Source organism: Oncorhynchus mykiss, chromosome 10 (genome assembly GCF_057628025.1).
Source record: "Oncorhynchus mykiss isolate SJ-2025 chromosome 10, ASM5762802v1, whole genome shotgun sequence".
NCBI lineage: Eukaryota > Metazoa > Chordata > Actinopteri > Salmoniformes > Salmonidae > Oncorhynchus > Oncorhynchus mykiss.
Genome location: NC_143031.1, coordinates 3,697,501 through 3,711,104, shown reverse-complemented (window position 1 = coordinate 3,711,104; position 13,604 = coordinate 3,697,501). Strand labels below are relative to the sequence as shown.

The 13,604-nt window shown below is 42.5% G+C and overlaps 1 pseudogene across 1 annotated transcript in view; it reads right to left on the bottom strand.

Annotated features, from left to right (window-relative positions):
• Positions 1-629: 629 nt before the first annotated feature.
• The window catches only part of LOC110534821 (serine/threonine-protein kinase DCLK1-like), a 123,050-nt pseudogene continuing 110,075 nt past the window's right edge, over positions 630-13,604 (bottom strand). The window contains exons 10-15 of the transcript XR_016484077.1: positions 13,237-13,370; positions 12,639-12,716; positions 8,792-8,969; positions 5,099-5,212; positions 3,813-3,886; positions 630-881 (exon numbers count right to left, since the gene is read on the bottom strand). The product of XR_016484077.1 is annotated as a serine/threonine-protein kinase DCLK1-like (transcript). The remainder of the gene's footprint in view (positions 882-3,812; positions 3,887-5,098; positions 5,213-8,791; positions 8,970-12,638; positions 12,717-13,236; positions 13,371-13,604) is intronic.

The following is a 13,604-nucleotide window of genomic DNA, read 5'->3' as shown; positions in this document are numbered from 1 at the left end:
TAGACCCAGACTGGTGGAGGTGACCTGTTACCATGTTGACCCATACTGGTGGAGGTGACCTGTTACCTTGTTGAGTAGACTGGTGGAGGTGACCTGTTACCATGTAGACCCAGACTGGTGGAGGTGACCCGTTACCATGTTGACCCAGACTGGTGGAGGTGACCCATTACCATGTTGACACAGACTGGTGAAGGTGACCTGTTACCATGTAGACCCAGACTGGTGGAGGTGACCCGTTACCATGTTGACCCAGACTGGTGGAGGTGACCCATTACCATGTTGACCCAGACTGGTGGAGGGGACCTGTTACCATGTTGACCCAGACTGGTGGAGGGGACCTGTTACCATGTTGACCCAGACTAGTGGAGGTGGCCCGTTACCATGTTGACCCAGACTGGTGGAGGGGACCTGTTACCATGTTGACCCAGACTGGTGGAGGGGACCTGTTACCATGTTGACCCAGACTAGTGGAGGGGACCTGTTACCATGTTGACCCAGACTGGTGGAGGGGACCTGTTACCATGTTGAACATAGATCCTCACAAAGGGTTAACTGACATGTCTGCCCAGATCTCCAGCTCTCTGTCCCATGGGACAATGTTTATTTTTTTCTCCCTTCTTCTTTTCCTGTTTTTGGACTATCGGCCGTCCCCTGTTCCCTGTTCCACCTCTTCACCTCTCCCGTGAGAATGGTGCTATGGGAGGGATTAAGGGCGGAGACGAGGTTAAAGGTCAGAGAGAGGGGGGTGATGGTCAGGCTGGGAGGTAGCTGGGCGGTATGTCCATTTTTGTTGTTGTTGTCGTCAAGGGCAACATGCATGAGCTCACATCCTGGTTGCGTCTTCGTCTGAGAACCTGCCCCTCCTTATCAAGAGCGGTGGCCTGAGGGGGGAGGAGACACGCGTCAGCCAATCAGGACCGATACTCACAGGGACAACACTCACGCTGAGGATTGTGGGTTATAGAAGAGGAGCATGGGTAAAAGAGAGGTGAGCAGGAGAAGTAAGAGATGAGATGAGAGGAGAGGAGGAGGAGAGGAATGAGAGATGAGTGGAGAGGAGGAGGAGAGGAATGAGAGATGAGAGGAAAGGAGGAGAGGAATGTGAGATGAGAGGAGAGGAGGAGGAGAGGAATTAGAGATGGGAGGAGGAGGAGGAGGAGAGGAATGAGAGATGAGAGGAGAGGAGGAGGAGAGGAATTAGAGATGAGAGGAGGAGGAGGAGAGGAATGCGAGATGAGAGGAGAGGAGGAGAGGAATTAGAGATGAGAGGAGGAGGAGGAGGAGGAGAGGAATACGAGGTGAGGGGAGAGGAGGAGGAAAGGAATTAGAGATGGGAGGAGGAGGAAGAGAAGAATGCGAGATGAGAGGAGGAGGAGAAGAGGAATGAGAGATGAGAGGAGAAGAGGAGGAGAGGAATTAGAGATGAGAGGAGAGGAGGAGAGGAATGAGAGATGAGAGGAGAGGAGGAGGAGAGGAATGAGAGATGAGAGGAGAGGAGGAGGAGAGGAATTAGAGATGAGAGTACAAGGAAGCGGAAAACGGACGCACGCCACAAGCTGATGTTGACAAACCGGTGCAAATCTCACACCGAAGGTTCAAGGATAGCTGCTGGAGTGTTCAAAAAGTCAAGTAGGAGGAGGTTTACAGTTTGTTTAGAGGCCTACAGTTTGTTTAGATGTTTACAGTTTGTTTAGATGTTTACAGCTTGTTTAGAGGTTTACAGTTTGTTTAGAGGTTTACAGTTTGTTTAAAGGCCTACAGTTTGTTTAGAGGTTTACAGTTTGTTTAGAGGCCTACAGTTTGTTTAGAGGTTTACAGTTTGTTTAAAGGTTTACAGTTTGTTTAGAGGTTTACAGTTTGTTTAGATGTTTACAGTTTGTTTAGAGGTTTACAGTTTGTTTAGAGGTTTACAGTTTGTTTAGATGTTTACAGCTTGTTTAGAGGTTTACAGTTTATTTAGAGGTTTACAGTTTGTTTAGAGGCCTACAGTTTGTTTAGATGTTTACAGTTTGTTTAGATGTTTACAGCTTGTTTAGAGGTTTACAGTTTGTTTAGAGGTTTACAGTTTGTTTAGATGTTTACAGCTTGTTTAGAAGTTTACCGTTTATTTAGAGGTTTACAGTTTGTTTAGAGGCCTACAGTTTGTTTAGATGTTTACAGTTTGTTTAGATGTTTACAGCTTGTTTAGAGGTTTACAGTTTGTTTAGAGGTTTACCGTTTGTTTAGAAGTTTACAGTTTGTTTAGATGTTTACAGTTTGTTTAGAGGTTTACAGTTTGTTTAGAGGTTTACAGTTTGTTTAGAGGTTTACAGTTTGTTTAGAGATTTACAGTTTGTTTAGAGGCCTACAGTTTGTTTAGATGTTTACAGCTTGTTTAGAGGTTTACAGTTTGTTTAGAGGTTTACAGTTTGTTTAGAGGCCTACAGTTTGTTTAGATGTTTACAGTTTGTTTAGATGTTTACAGCTTGTTTAGAGGTTTACAGTTTGTTTAGATGTTGAAAGTTTGTTTAGAGGTTTACAGTTTGTTTAGATGTTTACCGTTTGTTTAGAGGTTTACAGTTTGTTTAGAGGCCTACAGTTTGTTTAGAGGTTTACAGTTTGTTTAGAGGTTTACAGTTTGTTTAGAAGTTTACAGTTTGTTTAGAGGTTTACAGTTTGTTTAGATGTTTACAGTTTGTTTAGATGTTTACAGATTGTTTAGAGGTTTACAGTTTGATTAGAGGTTTACAGTTTGTTTAGAGGCCTACAGTTTGTTTAGAGGTTTACAGTTTGTTTAGAGGTTTACAGTTTGTTCAGATTTTGAAAGTTTGTTTAGAGGTTTACAGTTTGTTTAGAGGTTTACAGTTTGTTTAGAGGTTTACAGTTTGTTTAGAGGTTTACAGTTTGTTTAGAGGCCTACAGTTTGTTTAGAGGTTTACAGTTTGTTTAGAGGTTTACAGTTTGTTTAGATTTTGAAAGTTTGTTTAGAGGTTTACAGTTTGTTTAGAAGTTTACAGTTTGTTTAGAGGTTTACAGTTTGTTTAGAGGTTTACAGTTTGTTTAGAGGTTTACAGTTTGTTTAGAGGTTTACAGTTTGTTTAGAGGCCTACAGTTTGTTTAGAGGTTTACTGTTTGTTTAGAGGTTTACAGTTTGTTTAGAAGTTTACAGTTTGTTTAGAGGTTTACAGTTTGTTTAGAGGTTTACGAGAGGAGGTCTATGAGAAGAGGTCTATGAGAGGAGGTCTATGAGAGGGGGTCTATGAGAGGAGGTCTATAAGAGGAGGTCTATGAGAGGAGGTCTATTAGAGGGGGTCTATGAGAGGAGGTCTATGAGAGGAGGTCTATGAGAGGAGGTCTATGAGAGGAGGTCTATGAGAGGAGGTCTATGAGAGGGAGTCTATGAGAGGAGGTCTATGAGAGGGGGTCTATGAGAGGAGGTCTATGAGAGGAGATCTATGAGAGGGAGTCTATGAGAGGAGGTCTATGAGAGGAGGTCTATGAGAGGAGGTCTATGAGAGGGGGTCTAAGAGAGAAGGTCTATGAGAGGAGGTCTATGAGAGGAGGTCTATGAGAGGAGGTCTATGAGAGGGAGTCTATGAGAGGAGGTCTATGAGAGGGAGTCTATGAGAGGAGGTCTATGAGAGGGGGGTCTATGAGAGGAGGTCTATGAGAGGAGGTCTATGAGAGGAGGTCTATGAGAGGGAGCGGGGGGCAGGACATGGGTGGGGCTGATGGAGCACACAGAAGCAAGCAGCCAAATCAAGCAGCCAATCAGCAAGCTGGGCCACCGGAAACTGAGCGGACATGGTTGTTGTGACAACGGGAGGTCATACCTTATCCAGTACATGGCCGGGTGCTGGTAGAAGTCCAACGACCCAGAGCGCTGCAAACAGAAGCTGTGCTCCAACTGGACAACAGCACACAGAAACCAGGAACCTTTAAATCCACGAGGACTTAAAGAGAAACCAGTAGCCTTTAAAACCAGTATAACTTTATGAAAAACCAGTAACCTTTAAAACCAGTAGGACTTAATGAAAAACCAGTAACCTTTAAAACCAGTAGGATTTAAAGAGAAACAAGTACAGTCAACCTTTTAAAACCAGTAACAATCAGAGAAACCAGGTTTAAACCAGTAGGACTTATAGAGAAACCAGTAAAACATTTAACCTTTGCAGGTATCAAACCAGTGGAAACCAGGTTTAAACCAGTAGGACTTATAGAGAAACCAGTAAGCTTTAAAACCAGTAACAATCAGAGAAACCAGGTTTAAACCAGTAGGACTTATAGAGAAACCAGTAAAACATTTAACCTTTGCAGGTATCAAACCAGTGGAAACCAGGTTTAAACCAGTGGGACTTATAGAGAAACCAGTAAGCTTTAAAACCAGTAACAATCAGAGAAATCAGGTTTAAACCAGTAGGACTTATAGAGAAACCAGTAAGCTTTAAAACCAGTGACAATCAGAGAAACCAGGTTTAAACCAGTGGGACTTATAGAGAAACCAGTAAGCTTTAAAACCAGTAACAATCAGAGAAACCAGGTTTAAACCAGTAGGACTTATAGAGAAACCAGTAAAACATGTAACCTTTGCAGGTATCAAACCAGTGGAAACCAGGTTTAAACCAGTAGGACTTATAGAGAAACCAGTAAAACATGTAACCATTGCAGGTATCAAACCAGTGGAAACCAGGTTTAAACCAGTAGGACTTATAGAGAAACCAGTAAAACATGTAACCATTGCAGGTATCAAACCAGTGGAAACCAGGTTTAAACCAGTAGGACTTATAGAGAAACCAGTAAAACATGTAACCATTGCAGGTATCAAACCAGTGGAAACCAGGTTTAAACCAGTAGGACTTATAGAGAAACCAGTAAAACATGTAACCATTGCAGGTATCAAACCAGTGGAAACCAGGTTTAAACCAGTAGGACTTATAGAGAAACCAGTAAAACATGTAACCATTGCAGGTATCAAACCAGTGGAAACCACCACATTTAGATTTCTAAACCAGGACCATTCAGACTGAGAGCCAAAGACAAAGCCAGTACAACTTAGTGGTGCCGTGTAAAAAAACAACAACAGACATGTCTGAATCAATCTTTCCTGGGCGGTGCTTACCGTAATGACAGACACCCCGGCGGTGGTGTCATTAGCTTTAGGGCCGGTGTTGAAGTGCTTCTTTAACTTTCCTGCTACTGACAGCTCCTGTTCATTCTCTGACACACCGCCATCCTGCAGAGAGAGAGAGGAGAGGAGAGGAGAGGAGAGGAGAGGAGAGGAGAGGAGAGGAGAGGAGGAAATAGAGGATAGGAGAGGAGAGAGAATTGTAGAAGAGAGGAGAAGAAAAGAGAGGAGAGGACAGGAGAGGAGAGGAGAGAGAATAAGTTTTCCCTTCACACTACATTAATCCTATTTAAGACCCACAGTAAAACGTTGGATGTTCAAACTGAAAAAACATTGACATGATGTACAAGACAGTTTCTGAGACGTTGTAGACATCCTGTACTGTAGGTAGTGAGGGTACATAGACTATAGATAGATTGATTATAGAGATAAACTATAGATTGACATGATGTACAAGAAAGTTTCTGAGACGTTGTAGACAACCTGTACTGTAGGTAGTGAGGGTAGATAGACTATAGATAGATTGATTATATAGATAGAGTATAGATATATAGATTACAGTGGGGCAAAAAAGTATTTAGTCAGCCACCAATTGTGCAAGTTCTCCCACTTAAAAAGATGAGAGAGGCCTGTAATTTCATCATAGGTACACTTTAACTATGACAGACGAAATGAGGAACAAAAATCCAGAAAATCACATTGTAGAATTTTTTATACATTTATTTGCAAATTATGGTGGAAAATAAGTATTTGGTCACCTACAAACAAGCAAGATTTCTGGCTCTCACAGACCTGTAACTTCTTATTTAATAGGCTCCTCTGTCCTCCACTCGTTACCTGTATTAATGGCACCTGTTTGAACTTGTTATCAGTATAAAAGACACCTATCCACAACCTCAAACAGTCACACTCCAAACTCCACTATGGCCAAGACCAAAGAGCCGTCAAAGGACACCAGAAACAAAATTGTAGACCTACACCAGGCTGGGAAGACTGAATCTGCAATAGGTAAGCAGCTTGGTTAGAAGAAATCAACTGTGGGAGCAATTATTAGGAAATGGAAGACATACAAGACCACTGATAATCTCCCTCGATCTGGGGCTCCATGCAAGATCTCACCCCGTGGGGTCAAAATGATCACAAGAACGGTGAGCAAAAATCCCAGAACCACACGGGGGGACCTAGTGAATGACCTGCAGAGAGCTGGGACCAAAGTAACAAAGCCTACCATCAGTAACACACTACGCCGCCAGGGACTCAAATCCTGCAGTGCCAGACGTGTACCCCTGCTTAAGCCAGTACATGTCCAGGCCCATCTGAAGTTTGCTAGAGAACATTTGGATGATCCAGAAGAAGATTGGGAGAATGTCATATGGTCAGATGAATCCAAAATATACCTTTTTGGTAAAAACTCAACTCGTCGTGAGTTGCATCCAAATAACACCATACCTACTGTGAAGCATGGGGTTGGAAACATCATGCTTTGGGGCTGTTTTTCTGCAAAGGGACCAGGACGACTGATCCGTGTAAAGGAAAGAATGAATGGGGCCATGTATCGTGAGATTTTGAGTGAAAACCCCCTTCTATCAGCAAGGGCATTGAAGATGAAACGTGGCTAGGTCTTTCAGCATGACAATGATCCCAAACACAACGCCCAGGCAACGAAGGAGTGGCTTCTTAACCTGTTGCGTCGACCAAACCCGGATCCGGGATTCTATTTACAGACCTAAGCTCATTACCATAACGCAACGTTAACTATTCATGAAAATCGCAAATGAAATGAAATAAATATGCCATCTCTCAAGCTTAGCCTTTTGTAAACAACACTGTCATCTCAGATTTTCAAAATATGCTTCTCAACCATAGGAAAACAATCATTTGTGTAAAAGTGGCTAGCTAGCGTAGCATTTAGCGTTAGCATTAGCGTTAGCATCCAGCACGCAAGATTTCAACAAAAACATAAAAGCCTTCAAATAAAATAATTTACCTTTGAAGAACTTCGGATGTTTTCAATGAGGAGACTCTCAGTTAGATAGCAGATGCTCAGTTTTTCCAAAAAAGATTCTTTGTGAATTCGAAATAGCTCCGTTTTCTACATCACATTTGGCTACCAAAAAAACCCCGAAAATTCAGTCCTCAAAACGCGAACTTTTTTCCAAATTAACTCCATAATATCGACTGAAAACATGGCAAACGTTGTTTAGAATCAATCCTCAAGGTGTTTTTCACATATCTCTTCAATGATATATCGTTCGTGGAAGCATGGTTTCTCCCCTCAATCAAATGGAAAAGTACAAGCAGCTGGCGTTTGCGCATCGAATTCCACACAGGACACCAGGCGGACACTTGGAAAATGTAGTCTCTTATGGCCAATCTTCCAATGGTATGCCTACAAATACGTCACAATGCTGCTAACACCTTGGGGAAACGACAGAAAGTGTAGGCTCATTCCTTGCGCAATCACAGCCATATAAGGAGACAATGGAAAACAGAGCTTCAGAGATTCTGCTAATTTCCTGCTTGACGCATCATCTTGGTTTCGCCTGTAGAATGAGTTCTGGGGCACTTACAGACAATATCTTTGCAGATTCTGAAACTTCAGAGTGTTTTCTTTCAAAAACTGTCAAGAATATGCATAGTCGAGCATCTTTTCGTGACAAAATATCACGCTTAAAACGGGAACGTTTTTTATCCAAAAATGAAATAGCGCCCCTAGAGATCCAACAGGTTAAGAAGCATTTCAAGGTCCTGGAGTGGCCTAGCCAGTCTCCAGATCTCAACCCCATAGAAAATCTTTGGAGGGAGTTGAAAGTCCGTGTTGCCCAGCAACAGCCCCAAACGTCACTGCTCTAGAGGAGATCTGCATGGAGGAATGGGCCAAAATACCAGCAACAGTGTGTGAAAACCTTGTGAAGACTTACAGAAAATGTTTGACCTCTGTCATTGCCAACAAAGGGTATATAACAAAGTATTGAGATAAACTTTTGTTATTGACCAAATACTTATTTTCCACCATAATTTGCAAATAAATTCATTAAAAATCCTACAATGTGATTTTCTTGAATTCTATTTCTCATTTTTACTAGTCATAATTGAAATCTACCTATGATGAAAATTACAGGCCTCTCTCATCTTTTTAAGTGGGAGAACTTGTACAATTGGTGGCTGACTAAATACTTTTTTGCCCCACTGTATATAGATGGACTATAGATAGATTATATAGATGGACTATAGATAGATAGATTATATAGATGGACTATTGATAGATTATAAAGATGGACTATAGATAGATTATATAGATGGACTATAGATAAATAGATTATATAGATGGACTATAGATAGATAGATTATATAGATGGACTATAGATAGATTATATAGAACAAGGTTTGCAATCACACAGAGTAGAATGTTAGATTTTCCAATCAGATGTGATTGGTCAAACACACATATTTAGCAGATGTGATTGGTCACATACACATATATTATTGCGGGTTGTAGTGAAATGCTTGTATGAAAAAACACGCAAGACAACTAAATACTGCTTATGAGCTAGAAGCAGAGCTGACGTGCCATCGTCTGGACACGGGCAAAGACAAACACGTGTTAAGCCCTGATCGTCCCCAAGGACCAAGATGGTGAATCAATGGTATAGTATGGTAGAGTATGAGGGGAGAGGTTCTACTCACCTTGACCCAAGGGTGCTCCAACACCTGTACTGCAGTGTATCTCTGATCCACCTCCACCTGCAGCATGGACCTGATCAGCTCCTTGGCAGTCTCTGACACATTGTCCCAGTAAAGGAGAGGGAACTCCAGCGGCCTCATTAGGATCTGGTCAAACAACACCTCCTGGTCATCACTGCTCCTATACACAACAGAGAAAAACACATCAAAACATTAAATATACAATATCTTAGAATTAATAAATAAGGCCAGAGGGGTCTGGTATATTTAATCAATAAGGGCAGAGGAGGTCTGGTATATTTAATCAATAAGGCCAGAGGAGGTCTGGTATATTTAATCAATAAGGCCAGAGGAGGTCTGGTATATTTAATCAATAAGGACAGAGGAGGTCTGGTATATTTAATCAATAAGGACAGAGGAGGTCTGGTATATTTAATCAATGAGGCCAGAGGAGGTCTGGTATATTTAATCAATAAGGCCAGAGGGGTCTGGTATATTTAATCAATGAGGCCAGAGGAGGTCTGGTATATTTAATCAATAAGGACAGAGGAGGTCTGGTATATTTAAGTAGTAAGGCCAGAGGGGGTCTGGTATATTTAATCAATAAGGCTAGAGGGGGTCTGGTATATTTAATCAATAAGGCCAGAGGAGGTCTGGTATATTTAATCAATAAGGCCAGACGAGGTCTGGTATATTTAATCAATAAGGCCAGAGGGGGTCTGGTATATTTAATCAATAAGGCCAGAGGAGGTCTGGTATATTTAATCAATAAGGCCAGACGAGGTCTGGTATATTTAATCAATAAGGCTAGAGGGGGTCTGGTATATTTAATCAATAAGGCCAGAGGAGGTCTGGTATATTTAATCAATAAGGCCAGACGAGGTCTGGTATATTTAATCAATGAGGCCAGAGGGGTCTGGTATATTTAATCAATAAGGCCAGAGGAGGTCTGGTATATTTAATCAATGAGGCCAGAGGGGTCTGGTATATTTAATCAATAAGGCCAGAGGAGGTCTGGTATATTTAATCAATAAGGCTAGAGGAGGTCTGGTATATTTAATCAATAAGGCTAGAGGGGTCTGGTATATTTAATCAATAAGGCCAGAGGAGGTCTGGTATATTTAATCAATAAGGCCAGAGGAGGTCTGGTATATTTAATCAATAAGACCAGAGGGGGTCTGGTATATTTAATCAATAAGGCCAGAGGAGGTCTAGTATATTTAATCAATAAGGACAGAGGGGTCAGGTATATTTAAACAATAAGGCCAGAGGGGGTCTGGTATATTTAATCAATAAGGCCAGAGGGGGTCTGGTATATTTAATCAATAAGGTCTGAGGGATTGTGGTACATGGCCAATATACCACAGCTAAGGGCTGTTTTTTTCTGCACGACACAACGCGGAGTGCCTGGATACAGCCCTTAGCCGTGGTATATTGGCCATATATCACAAACCCCCTGAGGTGCCTTATTGCTATTATAAACTGGTTACCAACTTATTACAGCAGTAACGGCTAAGGGCTGTCAGCCAATCAGCATTCAGATCTCGAACCAGTTTACAATGGCCAGTTGTGTTGAAAACAGTCACATAGCTAGCCAAGTTAGTAAACATGACATTTTCTTTTGACTGCGCAAACGGTCGTGTAAGCAAGCATCTGATGTTGGTGTTGTTTAACCTTTAACCCCTTTATAACCACCCTGCTACTTTCTACTTTTTACTTGGATGGCGACTTCAGGTTTTCGGGAAATACATTGAAAACTAACTTGAACATCTGGACTGTAATGACAAGAATAAAATGTAATTGACAGATGTGGGAGCAGACTGAATTAATGCATAAGGTAAGGCCTGTAACGTTAGCTAGCTACATTGCTAAGCAAGCCAGATTGACTTGTATGGAGTAACTTTTACGTGAGATGAGCAAAGCCCATTTCATGTATTATACATTAGCAGCGTGGCAGTTTCACAACGTTTGGTGTTTGAACTTTGTCCAGCTAACTGTGCTTTGTTTGTGGAGTAATGTGGAATAACTACAGTACCAGTCAAAAGTACGGACGCACCTACTCATTCATTAATTTTCTTTATTTTTACTATTTTCTACATTTGTAGAATAATAGTGAAGACATCAAAATTATGAAATATCACATATGGAATCACGTAGTAACCAAAAAAGTGTGGAACAAATTGAGATTCTTCAAAGTAGCCACCCTTTGCCTTGATGACAGCTTTGCACCACTCTTGGAATTACTCTCAACCAGCTTCATGAGGTAGTCACCTGGAATGCGTTTCAATTAACACTAAAAATTAATTTGGAATGTCTTTCCTTCTTAATGCATTCAAGCCAAATCAGTTGTGTTGTGACAACGTAAGGGTGGTATACAGTCCTGGTATATAGTCCTATTTGGTAAAAAAACAAGTTCATATTATGTCAAGAACAGCTCAAATATGCAAAAATAAACGACAGTCCATCATTACTTTAACCTCTTGCGACATTAGACCGGTGGAAATCTGTCCTTTAGTCTGAAGAATCCAAATTTGAGATTTTTGGTTCCAACCGCCGTGTCTTTGTGAAATGTAGAGTAGGTGAATGGATGATCTCTGCATGTGTGGTTCCCACCGTGAAGCATGGAGGAGGAGGTGTGATGTCGTGGGGGTGCTTTGCTGGGGACACTGTCAGTGATTTATTTAGAATTCAAGGCACACTTAACCAGCATGGCTACCACAGCATTCTGCAGCGATACACCATCCCATCTGGTTTGCGCTTAGTGGAACAATAATTTGTTTTTCAACAGGACAATGACCCAAATCACACCTCCAGGATATTTACGGGCTATTTGACCAATAAGGAGAGTGATGGAGTGCTGCATCAGATGACCTGGCCTCCACAATCACCCGACCTCAACCCAGTTGAGATGGTTTGGGTTGAGTTGGACCGCAGAGTGAAGGAAAAGCAGCACACAAGTGATCAGCATATGTGGAAACTCCTTCAAGACTGTTGGAAAAGCATTCCAGGTGAAGCTGGTTGAGAGAATGCCAAGAGAGTGCAAAGCTGTCATCAAAGGCAAAGGATGGCTACTTTGAAGAATCTAAAATATATGCTGATTTCTTCAACACTTTTTTTGGTTACTACATGATTCCATATGTGTTACTTCATAGTTTTGATGTCTTCACTATTATTCTACAATGTAAAAAATAGCAAAAAATAAAGAAAAACCTTTGAATGAGTAGCTGTGTCCAAACTTTTGACTGGTTACTGTATATTGTCATCATTGAATTGTGCCGGTGCCGTCCATACAGTTAACATAACAGACTTGTTAGCTTGTAGCTAGCGAACGTCACTGTCAACTAACAACGTTAGTTGGATAGGACATTCGCTATCTTATATGCCTGTTACACGCAACTGTCAAGGCCCATGGTTTTACACAGATGACTTCAGTCATGTGGAAAAACCTATAAAGATATAAATAGATATAACTTCCGTTGTTTGTAGCTTTCCACTCATCTGACTGGTGTTAGCTAGCTACTAGCGCTGTTGCTACGCAACCCACCTTTGTTGTATCAGAACTCTGAAACTAAAAATAAATATCAGTGCTGGTTCCATATGATGTTGTTGGCATGCCGATAGCCTTTCTCTGGGCTCAGAGATTCAGCACTGCCTCCTTCCAACCACATGACGGGGTACGGCACCAATCACTGAAGCTCTGGATTCCACTCCAGACGTTGATTCATCAAAATGAAGCCGTTTTTTTGTTGTCAGTATTACATGTCAGATTGGAAAGGGATTGCGTATACAGCGGGACAGTTTGTTTGTGTACTTCACCATGACTGTGCAGTCAGGATTCAGTTGATCTTACCCGCGGAAGGGAGGGAAGCCACACAACAAGATGTAGGCGATGACTCCCACTGCCCAGATATCTACCTTAAGGCCATACCTAGAACACAAAGAGAGAGAGAATACACAGGTCAGAGAGAAAGAGCGAAGGAGAGAGAGAGACAGGAAGGGAGAGAGAGAGAGAGAGAGAGAGAGAGAGCGAGAGACAGAGAAAAAGAGGGAGGGGGGAGGGAGAGAGAGAGAGGGAGGTGGAAGAGATAGAGAGAGTTGGAGGAGGGAGGGAAAGAGAGACGGAGAGAGAGCGAGAGAGGGGGGTGGGAGAGAGAGAGGGAGGTGGAAGAGGGAGAGAGAGAGAGAGAGAGAGGGAGGTGGAAGAGATAGAGAGAGGAAGAGGGAGAGAGAGATAGAGAGAGAGGGAGGTGGAAGAGGGAGAGAGAGAGAGAAAGAGAGGGAGGTGGAAGAGGGAGAGAGAGAGAGAGAGGGAAGTGGAAGAGGGTAAGAGAGAGAGAGAGGTGGAAGAGGGAGAGAGAGAGAGAGAGAGAGAGGGAGGGAGGTGGAAGAGGGAGAGAGAGAGAGAGAGGGGGGAGAGGGGGGGGGGGGGTCAGGAGACACACACGTACCCTGTCTCTGCGATGATCTCGGGTGCTACATATGTGGGTGTCCCACAGACTGTGTAGAGAGGTCCGTCTACTACCGTGGCCAGACCAAAGTCTCCCAACTTCAGACTCTTACTGCCATCAGCATGCTCATACACCTGGAGGGGAGAGGAGAGAAGAAGGGAGAGGGCAGAGGAGAGGAGAGGAGACGAGAGGAGACAAGAGGAGAGGAGAGGAGAAGTAGAGAGGAGGGGAGGAGAAATGGAGAGGAGAGGAGAGGTAGAGGAGAGGAGAGGAGGAGAAATGGAGAGGAGATGAGAGGAGAGGAGAGGAGAAGGTTGAGGGGGGAGGAGAGGAGAGGAGAGGAGAGGAGAGGAGAGGAGAGGAGAGGA